At 40.2% G+C, this 17,809-nt stretch overlaps 1 protein-coding gene across 4 annotated transcripts in view; it reads right to left on the reverse strand.

Annotated features, from left to right (window-relative positions):
* The window catches only part of LOC145978504 (synaptogenesis protein syg-1), a 794,118-nt gene that overhangs the window by 209,706 nt on the left and 566,603 nt on the right, over positions 1 to 17,809 (reverse strand). The gene's annotated exons all lie outside the window — the stretch shown is intronic.

Consider the following 17,809-nt stretch of genomic DNA (forward strand, 5'->3'; position numbering starts at 1 on the left):
TGCATAACTGCTAGTGGGAGGTACTGGAACATCCGCCGTATTCACCGGTATGAGACCGTGTGATTACGACCGTTTTGCCAAAATGAAGGAACCACTGGGCGGGAAACACTACGACACGCGCGAAGCCATCATACGTGCTATAGGATGGTCACTGCGGGACATCGACAGAGATGGACGCACTGACTGTGTACGACGCCTTCCATACGTGTGACAGAAGGTCGTAGAGATGAGGGACGATTACTTTGAAGGAATGTAACACGTGCTCCTCTGCCAATACAGTCAAATACCAATTATACCAATGTTGCCATTACTTTTTATCCAACCCTTGTAGATTGAACTACGAGAATGTGCAAAAATTTGTTGTTGAAGTAGCTTAGACTAGACGAAGGTGAGAACTATGTTTGCTGAATTAGTTTGATCTAGGCGAATGTGTGCTAAGAATCCTATTTGAAATAGCTTTCACTAGGAGAATGTAAAACATATCTTTAAATAGCCTATACTAGGTGAAGGCGAGAAAATGGTCGTCGAAATAATTTAGATCAGAGGAATGCGAGAAAAATAATCGCTCAAATAGCTAGAAGACGAAGCAGCCGTCGTTGAAATGATGTATCACGTCTGAAAAACCACCATATGGATCAAGAACACCATAGAGAGAGGTCGACAAAAAAATTGAATCCCTTTTGCGTCGTAGGTTTTTGGATAAAAAATCGTGACAGGCAATTCAGTTTGAATCATTAAAGAAAAAATTCAGTCAACTGAGAGCGCAGAAAACATTGGGACAAGAAAAAATGAGGACCATACATCAGCGCGTACATGGGAAGCACCAACTCCCTCCCACTCCATCACAGCTATTCTGTTCATTCCATAAATTGTAGGCAACGTAGCGAATTCACGTATCCACAAATGGAACAAAAGAGGAGCCACGAACACGGGACGAATAGAAGAAGAGGAAGATTAAAAAAAAGCAGGGCCGTATCCTGCAGCATCGTTTGATGGTGACAAAACACAGCTGGATTTCGCACAGTCTAGCCAACTCTTTTTGCAATTTACGAGGCAGAAGATGAGTGCAGATCCGAGAGACAATTAGGTAGCTGTTTTATCGGTGAAATGCTGCACCCGCAAAGCTGGATTTAAAATATGGCGCCGCGGTACGGCGTTGGTGATATAGATCTGAGGGCGCAAGGGGTGGATGAGGCAGGCAAGGGGCGCACAGGGGAAGTTAACTGTGGAGCGAGCTCGGGGTTCCTTGCAGTCGACAGGTGTCCAAAATCTTGGGAGACCCGTGTTGGATTCTATAAATTGCCGTTACTGTCTCCTGTTGTAGAACTTGTTTAGATAAGGATGCTCTCTTTTATCCTTCAAGGATACCTTCTCATCTCGCCTTCCTTTATCGTTTAATATCGGTAAATCACAATTTGCAGGCTCATCGTCCGCGGGAGATTTCCCACGGGGGCCGATGATACGGCACAGAATGAGCACTTCTGCTCAAACATAAATTCGCTGGTTTCACGGGCATTAACTGCAATTAAGTGGATCAAAATTCGAAAATCCTGCGTGAAGATCCTGGAATTTCGTCTTGCTGTATCTCCCGCGACGATAGAGGAAAGAATTGTGCTCTGGCTAACTCACGTTCTCCAATACGACTGGCCATTCTGCTCATTCATCTGACAAAATGTCAACGGTAAAGTCTGACCAGCTGAAAGTATAGTACAGGGTGCGAAATCCTGGGGGGGGGGGCAGGAGGGATTTTCCCCCCAACAACAATCTTGTCTTAAAAATATTCCCCATTAAAAATTTCGGAGGGGGGAGAGTGTTTGTTATAACAAGAAAAGGCGGGCAATTATTTTTTACTTCAAATATACAAGGATAATATTGAAAACGCACTCTAAGTAATGTGTTTGCGAGTGTTGCATAGTTTTTATCTTATTCAACAGACCAATTACATATCTTACACCAATAACAAATGTTATATTGATATAATATATGCATAATAAAGGTAAAATAACAATTCAAGACAAACATAGCTATGAAATCTAATTGACTTATACTAATAGAAAGCAAAACTAAACAAACTTAAAACAAAAATATTCCAACTATTTTGTAATTTATTGACATCCTTAACCAGTCATTGAAGGAATAAGTTTGCTACTTTATAAATATCTGATATATGTAAAAGTATATGTATATACTTGATAATAATAATAACAATAATGTATTTTAAATATTAGTTTACTTGTGTATTTATTATTATAAATATGTATAAATATTTATTTATTTGTATATGTGTGTGTTTATAGATTAAGATCTTGTTTCCTCCTATCAATCTTCAATGATTTCGCACCCTGGTATAGTACGAACAAAGTTTGTAAGGAACAGTATTGCTGATCTACCATTTCTTCGTCAAGATTAACGCTTCAAACGTAAACGGACAAAAAGCGACTCATTCTCAATGTTCATAATGCCCGCGCATTATTGCAACTTCACAAGCCATTAACATTTTGTTACATGACACTTTGTCACAGAAATGTGTGTAACCAGACCATGCATAAGGGCAGAGAAGGGAAGAAGCAAATGGGCGGAGCAAAGCAGTGCTCGCCGTTGCAAACGGATGGTAGTTGCAGCAGCGTTTTCTCCTCCATGCACTCACTTCACCTCTCGCGCGTTCATTGGTAGAGCCCTCTCTAGTCCCTACTTGTCTCAGTTCGCTTGCTCCAGAGATTCCCGGGACGGAGTTGCATGCGTTTCTATCGCTGCTGATTCAGTTTGCCAGTATAAGCTGAAAGAGTTGTCATATTCTTGCAAAACCGGGTAGCGGGCAAGAACGTGGCATTTTTTCAATGCTCTACATGGCATTCAGTGCATATCTTCAGGAGTGTAAGGGGTTACCTCGTCCACGTAGGACACCCTGGGCTGCATTGTTTAAAGTCTAACGAGGCTCAGGCACCTGGACCCAAAGTCAGTATAATTCTCGATGAGCCGTTTGTTGTGTCATATATGAATCTCTTACTGCAGAAAGGCAACTAGTAGAATATTTACACATTTCCTTTTGTGTGACGATAATGGTTTGTAATAGCTGAATGGATCGTTTACCGCAGAAATGACACCTGTCCGCTCGATAACAATGGGCATGGCAACGCCTCCAATTTTCCGTTTACTGCAGAAAGGGAACTTGTCCCGGACTAGTTCTCTGTCTGCAGTAAATGAGATTCTCTGAAATGTGGACATGTTGCCTTTCTGCTGTAAGCGGTTCAGTTTGTGATTGTTCCTTCATCCATTCCATCTTATCACCATCGTCGCGACTGGCCAAAAGTGGCAGAAAAGATATATTAAATAAAGTCAATGAATCACTTCGCGTTTCTCTCTTCGAACTCGAAATCCAGCCAACGCAGAGAATAGTGTTTGTTGGAATAATTAAAACAGTTTCCAGCAACGAAATAATTTTTTTAAAAAACTAATGATTTTCCACCAGAACCAATTTCTGGTTCTTTTAGTTATCGTGCACATTGGTTTACACATACCAAATCTACGGAAATTTTGTTTTATGATTACCAACAGGTTTAGCCAAGTTTTGTTAATTCAAAGAAATAAGTTTATTCTATGTATTCATGACACTTTTTATTCAAAACACTTTGGGCCACGCTCCTTTTTTATCTTCCTTTATCCGTCTCCTCTTTTGTTCTATTTGTGGATACATTAATTAAACTTTGTAAAGAAAAAATAGCATCACATTATTTTTAATTCAGCATTTTGCTCCGGCATTCTCACTTGTTCTTATGATTTCACTTGACTTGACGATTTATTTTCCTAATTATTAAATAAAATACAATATATATATATTTATTATTTAAGCCACGGTTAAGTTTATATGGAACACTTCGCAGAATTCATAACAAAATCAAATATTGCATGTGGAACGTATACGCACAAAAACAATTATTGTTTACGTGGGGAAATGTAACATTTTCTACCCATGTTTTTCGAGAAAACTGTCAGAACACTTCAAAATAATGATACCGTAACCAAACTTTCTGTAATAAACACCGTTTGCAACATAGAACATGCCAAAAGCTCCACTACTAGAAATCGTATTACTGACTCCCGCCAATAACACAGAAATGATTGCAAAGCCCTCTGTCAGAAGTTTCCAAAATTAAACAAACAAAAGAATAACACTACACAACACTCTGATACCAGATAAATGCTTCAAACAATCGATTTCAAGTTGCGCAGGAAAGATAGAGAGATATGAATCCAAAACATTTTAAAATTTGTAATGATGCTATTTTTTCTTGACAGAGTGTAGCTACGATGTCTACAATTTGTGGAATAAACAAAGAAAGCTGTGATGGAGTGGAGGGGATTATGCTGATGCATGGACTCGGTAAATTCACCGACGTTGAACATGTTTCGTCCAGTTTTAAAACATGATTAACATGGAAAATACAAAATCAAACTTGGAAGTTGAAAACAACTGAAAAAGTAGTAACCAAACTTCGAAACAACCGCACAGTGTAAACACGTGCACCTCAACTGTATTTGTCTTCGTTTGGTTCGAGGTTCCCGTTATGATGTGGCACTGTTATGCAGTAACACATCCAATATGCGACTTCTCTCGTTTACAATCGTGTGATGTTTCCGTCCCGTCAAACCCAGTGCTCGAAGTGGGGGGAGGGGGGACGCGGGTGGGTGCTATCCCCACAGTTTAAAAAAATCATAAAGCGCCACCCAGCTACGATCCCTCGGATAGTCATCCATCCCACCTATTGCACTGTCTCCATGTTAATCCATATAGACATCCTCCATCCTGTCTCCACACTCGACCAAGCATCTCCCCAGCTAGAAATTTCCAGTTTGAGCATTGGTCAAACAGAAACCGTTTATCCAACTGATAACTGAACTGCTATACCACTGATCCACAAGCACTCTCTCATTTCTTCATAAAGATTGGACGGACGTTTTCAATCCTTAAAAAAGCATTAGACACGAACTGACAACAATTACTCATTATCTTTGTTAACAATGCTGCTTTGTATGGCTTCGACCAGCGCTTCAGGCACAATAAACAAAGTCCTAAATATACATTTTAATTAACGTCTCATTACATGAATTTATAGTTGAAAGACATTTGTCCGTGAACTATAAAATCACTACCCAAACAAAATACTTGATGCTTATGGAATTTATAAAATAAAAGCCTAAGTTTGAGAAATGGAAAACATGAAAAAATGGGAATATCATGAGGTAAGAAAAACTTGAAAAATAGCAAAACTGGGAGAGAATGATCGATCAATATTTTGACTAAAACACAACTTTTCGTACTGTTATGATATAACATCATTAGGACATTTGAGCTCTTTTTCCGGAGTATTAAAACTGACACATCGGTAACTGACGTGACGAGGCACAGATTGTAAACCAACGAGCATTCACTCGGGTGGAGTCGGGAAGAGATTTCATTCGAGGGACATCAAAGGGAAAAGTTCCGTTGTAGAGAAACGAGGCGAAATAAACCAGAAGGAAAAGCGAAAACCGCTAAAAGAGAAGTTTCTGCTGTTAAACTGGTTGGCGGAGATAGTCCTGCCAGCACCGTTACGAGACGTCCGGGGGACTTTTACTTCTAGAATTTCAATGCAAGCCTCAACCTTTCAGCTATCGGACAGTGGATTTTGCTCCGTTACGTGAAGCCTGCTTGTGGAAGTGTTTCCAACTGAACAAGTTTGTAGCCGAAACTGGACAATTTGTACATTTTGGTCATAATGTTATCACTTATTTTATTTGTGGGGGAGGAATATACTTACTTAGCGTTAAATTTAACTTCTGTAGTGACATTGTGCTGTCTATCCTATTATTTTGTCTTTTTCTTACTTTACGTAACTTCTCTTCCACTTTCAGATAATCACGACGTTAACGAAGAGTGGTAACGAGATGAAACTGACGAAGAACGACTCGCAAAGGAACGCATGGGTCAAGGCCAGGATTTGAACTCGCATCCTTAGGCAAAACTTACTGAAGATATGGGCTAAAAGTTATGATGCTGACTTGAATCTAAGATAAAACAAAGATATTCAATGATCTTCACAAGTAACTAACGTTTCTGGATTAGCCAAAAGTGGTAGAATAGCGATGTAAGATAAACCAAATCAATAAACAATAAAGTGACATTCACATACATTAAGGCACACAGAAATCAAAAATTAATACCAAAACTTTGTAGACATTTACGCAAAACAAGCTAAAACATGCTCATATATAAATCATGCCTTACACAGATTTGCTCCCTTGGGTATAATTACGAATACAACAATGGGGCGACTGGTGTGCACGGGAAGTCAAAAATACAAACCCCTACAAGTGATACGTGTAAATCAGCACAAAACAACCTTGGTATCAGTCAATGAAACTACCTCGGGCAGTTATAGTGTTCACCTTGAGAGTGTGTACGTGAATTGACATTTGCCACGACTGCAAGAGGTACGTACAACTACCGGTCAATGCGGAGAATCTACCCAAACAATAACGCACCTGTTTCTTATCGAGAATTGTTACACAAAACCCTACTCCGAATAGCTGTATCATTCTCGGTGTCAATCCCAACCCTGATAAGCGATTCCAGAACATCAATCACTATACAGATTCGCTCAGAAACCCAAGATTGCCATGCCAACAACAAACACAGACACTGTAAACTCCCACAGTAAACATTACGAGTTAAAGTGAATGTGCTTTACACAAGTGCCGTAAGAAACAACGATGCCTGGAGACAAGAATACACGGAGAACTAGGATAATCAGTAACGATCGCTACAGCCTGTTTGGAGAAAGAACAAACTTGAAAATTGTATTTTTGTCTTTTCCGTCGAAAGCCAGGAAGGGTCACATGAACCGCATGAACCAATCTGCTTTTTCCGTTGCCGTAGTGGATGAAATTCTCGTGGTATTCTGCGTTGCCAAATTTTTCGTTTCGAGTCGTTTTTGAAGCAGGTGGCACCCCCAAGAAGGTCAAGCACGGTGAAGCTAATGGTTGCCGCAGCGCAGCAAGCGAATGGGCTCAGATTTCCTGCCTCTTTCTGGAATGCGAGCGAAGCGGGCTTGTTCACAGAAAGAGGTGTCGTGTGCGACTGAACCAAAATCAGGCGTGCAGCAACACCGCTTCCCCTCCTTGAAACTCCCACAACTAGAGGCGAAAAGTTTGGGTTTCCCTAAGTATATCCTTTGCCTGGTCGGGCTTTACAAACAACAAAGGATAAGCAGTGTGATCCAATAGCAAACAACAACCTCTATGTGTCCGTTTCCTTCTATGCTTGGACCAAAGATTTGCACCAAAAAAGCCTGCCGATTGGAAGTTATACTTGTCCGTTCCCTTACTATTATGCGTGCTCGCTTGCAAATCAGCCACAAAAAAAGTGAACTCGGAAAATATACTCGCGCGGAGAGATTTTCGTACGCAAGTTGGCAACGCTGCAACACGAGTAGATGCTTATAGAGTTGCGGCCTGTGCTCCTTTGGTCAAGCCGCCCTCGGCACGAAACCAACCTCGGCGTGAGCGGAGGGCAAAAACCACCCTCCTGGTTGCTTCGCCCAACTCTGGCCTGGTCTCTATTTGGAAGTCGTATTTGTTATCTAATCTGCTTTGGGACTTCCGGGGTCGCGGTCGGAATACAAACACGGTCGGCGTTTCCGGATTTCGGGGCTGCAGCATGATCAACTTGTGTACCGCACAGCTCAATTACTCTCAGTTATCAACACTCTAGAAAAGTAACCATCCTCAGGTTAATTTCTAATTTTAGTTGTTAAGAATTGACGGAGAGTATGTTCTTGTGGAATATTGATACAGTTATGATAGGCAGTTTTCTGATCATGAAAACTAAGATTACAATGATGGAGAGACTACTATGATTTTATTCAAAGCAACGGTATATACATTAGTGGCTTATGTATGAATGTTTCGTTGCCTTGTATGTAACCATTAATAGCCCTAATCGCAACGATTAACCTAATGAGTTTGATTGATTGATTTAGTTTGTTTTCCAAGTCGTTTTTATGCACAGAAATTCTAATCGAGACTGGACTTACAGTTTGAAGTGGGATACGCACCACTATGTGCCTCCACCGGTATCGCACCTGGGGCCCCTTGATTACAAGGCGACGACTACCATTACGCAGTCGGGAAGACAACTAATGAGTTATAAATGTGACTTAGAATACATAACAATAACGGGCCTCGGCGGTTCTGGTTTCAACTCCCGTCCTGGGCATGGGCGCTGTTTGGTTTATTTTACTTTGCTTTTCTGCCACTTTTGGCTAATCGCGACGATGAGGATGAGCGTTGAAATGATGCAATGGATGAACAAACATTTGCAAATAACACCCACGCCCAGACCAGGATTCCAACCAGAGATCACTGGCGTCGTAGCGCGCTGCGGTTGTTCCTTTGCGTCACATCATCAACTTAATCTGTTCATCACATCACTCATTCCTATTGGCTCCAAAAAGAGAGGATATCGATGTAAAATGAACAGCAACACACACACATTTACTGAGACAGCATGGATAGCTAAATGTATCGGTCAATTCATATTCTTGCCACTCTTACTCTCTCTTTCGGGAATCTATGGAGGAAGCGAACGAAAACAAGTCTCTGCGCAAGTAGTGAATCGAGAGGGCTCCGCCAATGAAAGCGTGAGAAGGGAAGGGAGTGTATGGAGTGGAAAACAAGGCTGCCGCTACCAATTGTTTACAGCAGCACGCACTGCCTTGCTCCACAAATTCCCGAGACAGGGTGTAGTTTCTGGTTTCAGTCTCGTCGTGGGTGTGGATGTTCCTTAATTAATCTCATGTAATCAGCATCGATCCTTATATTCATGATTACAGTCCTGCCGCTCTTACTTCCGGCGCGGGAACGCCTTTATGGCAGTGACTCTCTGTTGCCGCGTTTACCTACGAAAGAACTTGGCACCAAAGAGCCAATTAGACCCACCGCAGCCCTTCTGTTTTGGGAACAATAGGCAACCTTTCCAGAAGCAGCCAGCAGGAAAACAGGATTTTTTCTAAATAGCCGTCCTGCGCTGTGATTGTCGGGAGATTCAACGGCAGGTCCTTAGGCTAAAAAAGCAGGAAAGTGGCAAAATAATAAGACAGAAAGAAAAATATATGTAACTGAAGAAGTTTTACCTATATCTATGCCATGTAAATTCCTGCGCACTTGGATAAAGATAGAAATTCGCTGATAACCATTGAACGCAAACAATGCCAGAGCAATTCCAAAAAAGATAAAAGGTTGAAATTTTGCCGCACGGGTACGCTGTGTAAATAAGCCAGGTTTTTGGCAAACTTCACTTCTACTCTGAAGATAGCACGAAGCTTTTCTGTCACTGCTATCGCCCATACGTGAAGGAAAGGAGACGGAGGGGAGAGAGATATGATCCGTGGATCTGGTTCGAACAATGCGAGGCCCCAGACATGTGGGGCTGGCAGGTACCTCGAAGCGGAGCCATTCATTTTAGACAAGATGGGATTGATGGAACCAACGAAAGAACAAGCGGGACTCGAATATCTGAGAGGGGAATTCCTGAAGCAAATAAATTGTGGTTCCTAAAGCTTTTTTTTGGCTGGCCAGAGATGTGTTTTCGGGGAGCCGGGCATTAGTCTGTAGCGGAGCGGTAGATAATTCACCGCGCGTGAGAGAAAAAAATATCGCATCGCATCGCCACACATGTGTGCGAACGATGAAGGAGCGAACGTTCGCCAATTCCATTCTCCGCTTTATTCTTTTTTTCTTTTACCCATTCAGCATTTGGTAGATATAAATGTGATTTCTATCTTCTCCCTTTTTTTCTATCTTCTCCATTCTAAAAATATGATCCGAGATCATATATCTGGTGGTTAAATGTGGTTGAGAACAAACGAACGTTAGAAAATGATGCTTGGAAAAGTATTGCAGAGAAGACGACTATATGCAATGCTGTCAGAGTTGCAATATCAAAGTTTTATTTACTCAAAATGAGTTTACATAAACTTACCTTGAAATATAATGCCCACGTATTAGCAAAGAAGTTCGTTACATGTATGTAAAATATACCTGGCGTGGTAGAGATTTCTTTCCTAAAACGAAATTAATTTTTAAGATAATAATTAAGCATTTTGTAAACAAGTTTGTAAAATGATAACTTTTAACTAGAAATGCAGATGGATCCACAGATTTTTATTCAATCTTGCCAACTTCTTTTCTTTTTTTTTTTTTTTTTTTTAGCAATGTCCATACTGATGCATAATGTTTAAAAAAATATTGTATTACCATGTTGATTTGGAATCACAATGTTGTATGTGTGAATGTTGTATTATTGAGGATCCTACGTATTGCTGGTAGGACAGAAAGCGTCAGAAAAGCAAAGAGTAAGACCTTTAGCGCAAGTTCTATTGTTTAGTCAGATGTGTTTTCAAACCCGATATACGAAAAAAATGAAAAAAAATAAATATCCGCGCAAAGGTTCTGCAAAGGAAGAAGATTGTATATTATAACCCTCTGGCCACAAATGTACTAAATGTGCTGGTAACATTGCAACTGATGTCATGCCTGGATTTGATTGGCTGTTATGCTCAGAGCCGCCAGGAGGAAACGAGCACGTTTTGTCTTGAGGCATCGGTCACATGGGAAAGAGCAGTGTAGCTCTGACTAACAACGTATATGGCAAGTGTGGCGATATGATGGGGAATTTACGTAGATTGTGGTTCCTTTAAATTCTATAGTTTATTTGTTCATTTGTTTGTCCTATATTAGGTTTTTGTCATTCTAACTTCTAATTAAATTAATATTAGTTTGGGTATTGAGGAACCTATTCTTAGAATTCTCGGTCGTATGGCCGCATTCACTATACACGCATTGTCCCCTAATTATTTGTCAATTTAAGTTGCATATCATACAGTTGTCTTATTAAGGATATATAAAGAAAGTGAATATATTTATTTGTTGATTGTTACCATTCAATAAAAGTACTCTTGCACTGTTAAAATAAAAAGGAAAAGATCTAAATTTCTGGTTTTGAATTCGTAACTAATTTCCTAGAATAATGGACTCTGATAATAGCTTTCTTTCACTGTCCCTCTGTATGGTAGATCCTGCTTTATGCAGTTGAGATTGAGCGTGTCGAATATGAGTAAATGGGCCTTTTTTACAGCTTAGTTGCAATATGCAAGAATATGTTTCGATCTTACAACTGAAGATCCAGAGTTCTAGTCTCGGCCTAGGCACAAATGTTGTTCTATGATACTGTCTCTTCACGAATTTCATCTTATCAGCACTCATCCTCATCGCCGCGATTTATCAAAAGTGGAAGCAAGTATCAAGATCATTTTCTAGGTGTAAATGTATGTTTTTAAAAACTTTACAGCTAATTTTAAAACAATTTTCTTGCAGTTTTTTTTAACATCAAACCAGACGGATTAAGGAACAAATATAATCTCAATAAGTGTGCGAAAAAAGAAATAACACATTACATCGCCACGAAAAGAGAGAGTAAAATATTTGTGATTAATGAAGACGCATCATCCAGACAAGATAACACTTAACAATGATGAGTCGTTAAACAAAAAACCTCCAACGAAGCTAAAGAGATATCCCAAAAATCTCTGCGTAAACAGACACGTGACGTGACGTAATAGCTCGGTGTCAACACGGGTGTTGGTTTAACTCGTACCTGTAGGCGGGACAATCAATCGAATTCCCGATACGTGGGGAAACACACCATCAATTATCCTGCATTAAATAGAAGCATTCGGGGTCCATAAAATCACGCCTTTCACGCCAGGCGAGGCTGCTGATCAACTACCGGGAAACGCCGTTGTTAACAATGTGAAACGTCATGTCGGTTAAAAGCAGTTCCATTCCCAAGATGTGGTGAGTAATCCACGCTTCTGAATTCGGTGATTTTGAATTCTCATGACGTCACGGAAGTTTTGCTTAAAAAATAACCTGGATAGTTTTAGCATCGGAAAGAAAAATGACGATCGGGCTAAGCGGGGCTGAATCGGTTACTGTAAAGCTTGTCGCACAAGAAAGCCAACAAAGTAATAGCTACAATCAGGGGTAGAAAAATACAGGGCCCCCTGAAAATGTTCTCCTGGGCCATGAATTTTCGAATCCAGTTCTAAAACATATTTTTTAATAATCAGAGTTCACTCATGGAAATCTCCATTACTTTTCTTTGTTTTTTAATATGGCGTACAGTATACGTTCCTAAGTGATTGATTGATTGAGTTGGTGTTTTAAGTCCACTTTATGCACAATAAGGCTAATCGGAACTGATTGACTTGCTTTATTTTACTTCGCTTTTTGTGCTACTTCTGGCTAATTTTGCGAAGATGGGGATGAGTGATGATATGATGAAATTTATGAATGGACACTCACAAACATCCATGCCCAGTCCGGGATTCGAACCCGGGAACCTTGGCGTTGTAGCGCGATGTGCTAACCACTCCGCCACGGGGGCCGGCACTAATCGTAACTGGACCTACAGTTTAAAGTGGGATCCGAACCACTATGTGCCTCCACTGGATATCGAACCCGTGACCCCTGTACGTATTTAATGTTTGTTTGTTTCCTGTATAACGTGCGTCATCCAATCAGAGTAAAAAACAAATCATTATTAATTGTTTGCACTGTTGCTATTCGAATTTTAAAATATGCAGCGATATGGTAGAGATGGCCATATATTAGAATGTATTGAATAGTTAATCATGCTCTTACCGGAGGAACCTTCTATAGGGAAACCACTCCGGTACAAGAATTAATTACTTATAATCCAATCTTGTATTAATTAATAAATTATTTGTCTTAAGGCCACATTTCCAAATGTGTAACACTATCGCAGTTGGATTCATGGCTTTCTTAACACGTATTCGAAGAAAAGCTGGTTCCTGGGTAAAAGGGTCTGCGGCCTGAATTTTTTAAAAATTCTGCCTACCCCTGGATATAATTATTACATTCTAGTACAAGGCCTTGATTTAGAGCACATTAGTTTCTGGGTCCTACCCACAGGCAACACAGAAAAAATGTTTAAATCTTCTTACGCTCATTCAAGCTAATCTAAGACGTATGAAAATTTTAAAGCGGACTAGAATGTGTCGCCTAGAATCGAACTCGGAACCCACACACTGCAATATATAACTTGCAGGTGATATATCACAATGGTAGTCGAGCGGATTATGACTCCCGAATTCGCCACCGTTACGTGCTTGAGTTCCGACTTCAGCATAAGAGTTCATTCTTCTGAGTGTCCCTCATGCATCTAATCATAAATGATTTTCATCATCAGCCGAAAGTATTACAAAAACGACTGAAAATATTGAAAAGGTAACATTTACCCTATGAAACTAAACTGATATATTTTTAGCTGACTCATTATCCTTATACTTCCAACTAGCGCAATGCAGGTTAGTAATTTCTATCAAAACACTGCCATTCACCTTAGCGTATTGTGATACAAAGCCAGAAAATCTTAGGTTGGACTACGTCGTAAAACATGTCCGTTTCATTGTGTTTCTTTCCTCATCTGATTCATCGATTCGCCTCGTTCACATTGTTTAATCTAGAGAGGTAGAAATAAATTACAAAAACTACAAATATCTAGCAAAAAAAGGAAGTTAAGCAATCAACACATGCAACACTTAAAAACTCAATGAACGAACATTCTTTCTTCCATATCTCACTCTTCATAATGTTATATCCTGCTGTCTATGCAACCCACCAAGCAATGTTGTATGGTGGGTGTAAGATCTACCAGGATAACACAACATATCGACCAATTCGCACCAGAACGTCCAGGAGAGATGAAATCAGTGGATCGATCACGGAACGATTTATAGACCAGAATGTTTCTCCTGAACCTGATCTCGCCGGTACATGTTCCGTCGTCAGATGGCAGATCATGTGAGTGCTTCCATCCACTGGCAGGAAAGCTGGAGACAGCACTCTGCCAGCCAGAGCTCGCCGTCCCCGGGTATGAATCATCGCACCATCTTGGTCAAGCGCCGTATTTCATCTTCTGACACAAGTGCCGAATGATTTCGTGGTTAGGTTGGCCTTGTTAGGTATAAATCTCTTCGCGTAAATACACTACACTTAACCTAACAACGAAAGCATTTAACCTGACATCAAGGGACGAGATACATCGCTTGACCAAGCAGATGTTTTTAGTTTGGTGTCCCCTTTGGGAGAAGAATTTAAACACTCGATTGCCATATTCGCAGAGGAGGGGAGGGGTGGGCAACCACACATGAGCAGCGGGTCTCCTTTGTTGCACAACACGATTCCAACTTCGTGTTTAACGTCAGAAGCGGAATGGCTACGTTGTTAGGTCAGGTCTGTAAGGTTTGGTTCTCTTAGCATAAAACACATTGCAAATGTATTATTTATGCTAAGAGGACTGAACCTAACAGACCTGACCCAACAACTTAGGCATTTAGCCGGACATTCTGCGATGACGTCAGAACGCAAGGTCGAAATCGCGTTGTGCAATAAAGAAGACCCATGAGAAGTAGGTATTTCGGATGGCGAGTGTGTAAAAAAAAATCTGGTCTCCAAAAACATGAGCAACTCGCTCTTTCGAAGAACTCCTGCAATAGCACGGTCAGTTGTCGTGTTTGCAGTAAACCAACGGTCAGCAGACGAGAGACTACTACTGCCCTATGAACATATAGGAAAAAAAAAGTTCTTCCGGAAATAACTGATGGCTACTTTTCTCTCTCTCAATAATCTACATTCTGCTGTTGCCGTAAATCTAACTATGAACGACATACGCGTAGAGGAAAAGGTCTAAATATGGGCGAAGGTTTAAATATGGGTTATGGAGTTATCAGCGCTCCCGGGTGCTGCAGCCTGGCAGAGGCTATCGGAACTGGTTATCTGTCAAGTACAAAGGTTGCGGCGCCAATTCGCAAGAGAAAGTGGTGGTCAGTTTCGGCATTGGGCTCTCTTACAGAATTGCGATCTCCGAAAACATTTTGAAGGTATGTTTTAACTCAGCGTTTTTGAATTGTCATCTGCTTTGTATAGGTTATGATACTAGCGGTACATAAAACAAATGTGGGCTTTTATAATGCCATGATTTGTTTGTGAAATATGTACCACAGAGAGCGAAAATAAATTGAAGAAGAAAATTAGCGTGATGGTCTAAATATGGGCTATGACATGAGGTCTAATGCTGAGATCACATTTCCAACAAATATTTGGATGTTTTTCTTAATTTCGATTTTTCCCATTCCGCGTGTTTTTCAAAACAACAGATTATTCATAAATATGAATTTTTAATTGCTTTTTGTGATATTGCCACTAGTAGCCCATATTTAGATCACAATTTTGAAATACATAATTTGACCATTTTTTTGGAAATTGCTTTTTTTTTAAGAAAAATGGAGACCTTCTATACTTTAGCATGCTATTACATTTAAGTATATATTCCATAGATATGCATTTTAAAGGCATGTGCTTGATATTTTAATTTTTTTCCTCCGAAAAGGGACAAATTAAAAAGGGTGGCCCATATTTAGACCTTTTCCTCTATTGAGGGGAAAGTACAAAATATAACTGTCGCTTGAAATTCAGTGCGGCAAATATTGATGTAGGGCTAATCTTCAAAACTGTCAACAATGTGTAAACAGTTTTGGCTCCGGGCAGAGACTAGGCACCGCACAGACAGATTAGGGATGGGAAGCTTGGGTTTGAATTCCAGTTAGGTCATAGATGTTTGAATTCTTCATTCACTTCATTGTCAGTATTGTCATTTATATTCAGAAGATAGGTAAAGGTTAAATTCTGTTGTAGACTCAAAGCTCCCCAGGCCCTGCCTCAATAAGGATTAATGATGATTAGATGAAATACTCGGAAAGTAACGCTTCTAAGTGGTGAAGCGGTTAGCACACCACCACGCTAGGACGTCAGGGGCATGGGTGTTCTTTGTGAGTGTCCCTTCATAAATTTCATCACATCTTTGCGATTTGCCGAAAGTAGCAAAAGAGCGACGCTGAATAACAATAATCAAACAAATTAACACTCAGGCACGCAATTTTAGGTGGGGAAATCGTTTTAGATGGATATAAACAAAGCTGTCCCAATTTTTTTGTAGCGTAATTTATGATCTGTCGAGGAATAGAAGATTAAAAATCGTTTCCGAACTTCATTTATTTCCATCCTCGAATTGGAGACAACTTGCGATGTCTTTGCACACCCTCCCCTCTCGAGATAACCTTGAGGAACATCTTCACGTGATGACGCGACTAAATAAATAGCCTATGCTCGTTCACAATAGCCCAGCGCCAGCCGTACAGTTGCCACTCGGTACCCTGTCCTAGGCTTCTGACACTTACATTAACAATCTAACCAGCTAACAATGGAACACGGTTAAAGAAAAGGGAGAGAACGAAGGGACACAGTATTCTCCGGAAGCAGAACGGGGAACCAACAATGGTCAGGCAACAATCGACGACAGCGGGAAGCTTTCGATACCCATCTCGCATTTTAGCCACCACAAGAACGGGGCTCGTTAATGGAACTCTAGAAGCTCATTTATTAGGGAAACAAATAATTGGGCCCGCTAGTATTCTGCACCGATGCTCACTTGGTTCATTCACAGCCCAAGAAACAAACAAACAGATCGCTTGTTGTCCGTGCTTTGAAAGCGCGGTACTGAGCACGGTGCCACTGTTTCGTCGTTATTGTCTCCCTTGTTAACTTGGCGGAATACGTAGCCAAGTTGATTTCGTCCTCCCCATTGAACCAATTTGTCACAGTAATTTGCTGATTCGCTTCCATTGTAACAAAAATGCCTTTTAGGTATTGCTGTGTTCGTCAGTGTGAAAAAAAACATTAAATTATCAATGATTTATCTATGTGACTCCATTGAAACAACTGGGTAAGATCGCACAAATTTTCAATTTTTCATACAAAACCTCAATATCATCGTGAACTGAATTCCTGGGTACAGATGTGTACCAGAAGCTTTTTCATTTAAGGGGTCGCGAAACCATTGGTACTTGTGATCAGTTACCGAATGTATTTGCAAAATAGAAGAAGATAATCCATGTATACACAGAGGATAGAATGTTCCGCGGAGTTAATATCAGGAGATCTAAATGTGTCTTCTGACCCATTCAAAAGATGCCAAACGAGTTATTTCCACTCAGCGGTCAAGAGGAAAAAACGTTTTGGACTATTTTCCTAAATTGACAAAACCAAGTTGTTTACACTTCGCAGTTTTCATCCTCGAGGAACTAACTTTAAATATTGTAAACAAACTTGTAAATGCTCTTCCTCGGCCACCTTAACATCTGACGTACCGCTAAAGATAAACATCGTACATTACAAACAATACAATCAAATATGTTCAGATATTATATATTCCATCAGCTTCCCTTTTCCTCGTATTGTCAGCAAATGTTATATTTAAACTATCTGATTGCCAGGTGTTGCTCGGGTATTTATTTATCCCAATCTTGTATTAGACAGAAAAATAATGAATTAAATGTTACTAATTTTAAATGTGATCGTGAATTTTACAAATTAGCTTAGCGACTCCGAAAACTATGGATTCGACACTAATCTAGGTCATTTGAGGCATATTAATTTTCACTCCCTCTCACCCCCCATGCCGATAGGTGATGAACTTGAAGTTGAACCGCATTGGGAGTGTCACGAAAACTATGGATCCCACACTAATATCGGTTGTTTTCGCAACACAGCCTGAATGTTAGACAACCCGAGAAACACTATTGTTGTGCGGATTGCATAGTCACTGATGTCTGTGTGCGGAATTTAATAT

The sequence above is a fragment of the Lepisma saccharinum genome, chromosome 25 (assembly GCF_977018435.1).
Source record: "Lepisma saccharinum chromosome 25, izLepSacc3.1, whole genome shotgun sequence".
Taxonomy (NCBI): domain Eukaryota; kingdom Metazoa; phylum Arthropoda; class Insecta; order Zygentoma; family Lepismatidae; genus Lepisma; species Lepisma saccharinum.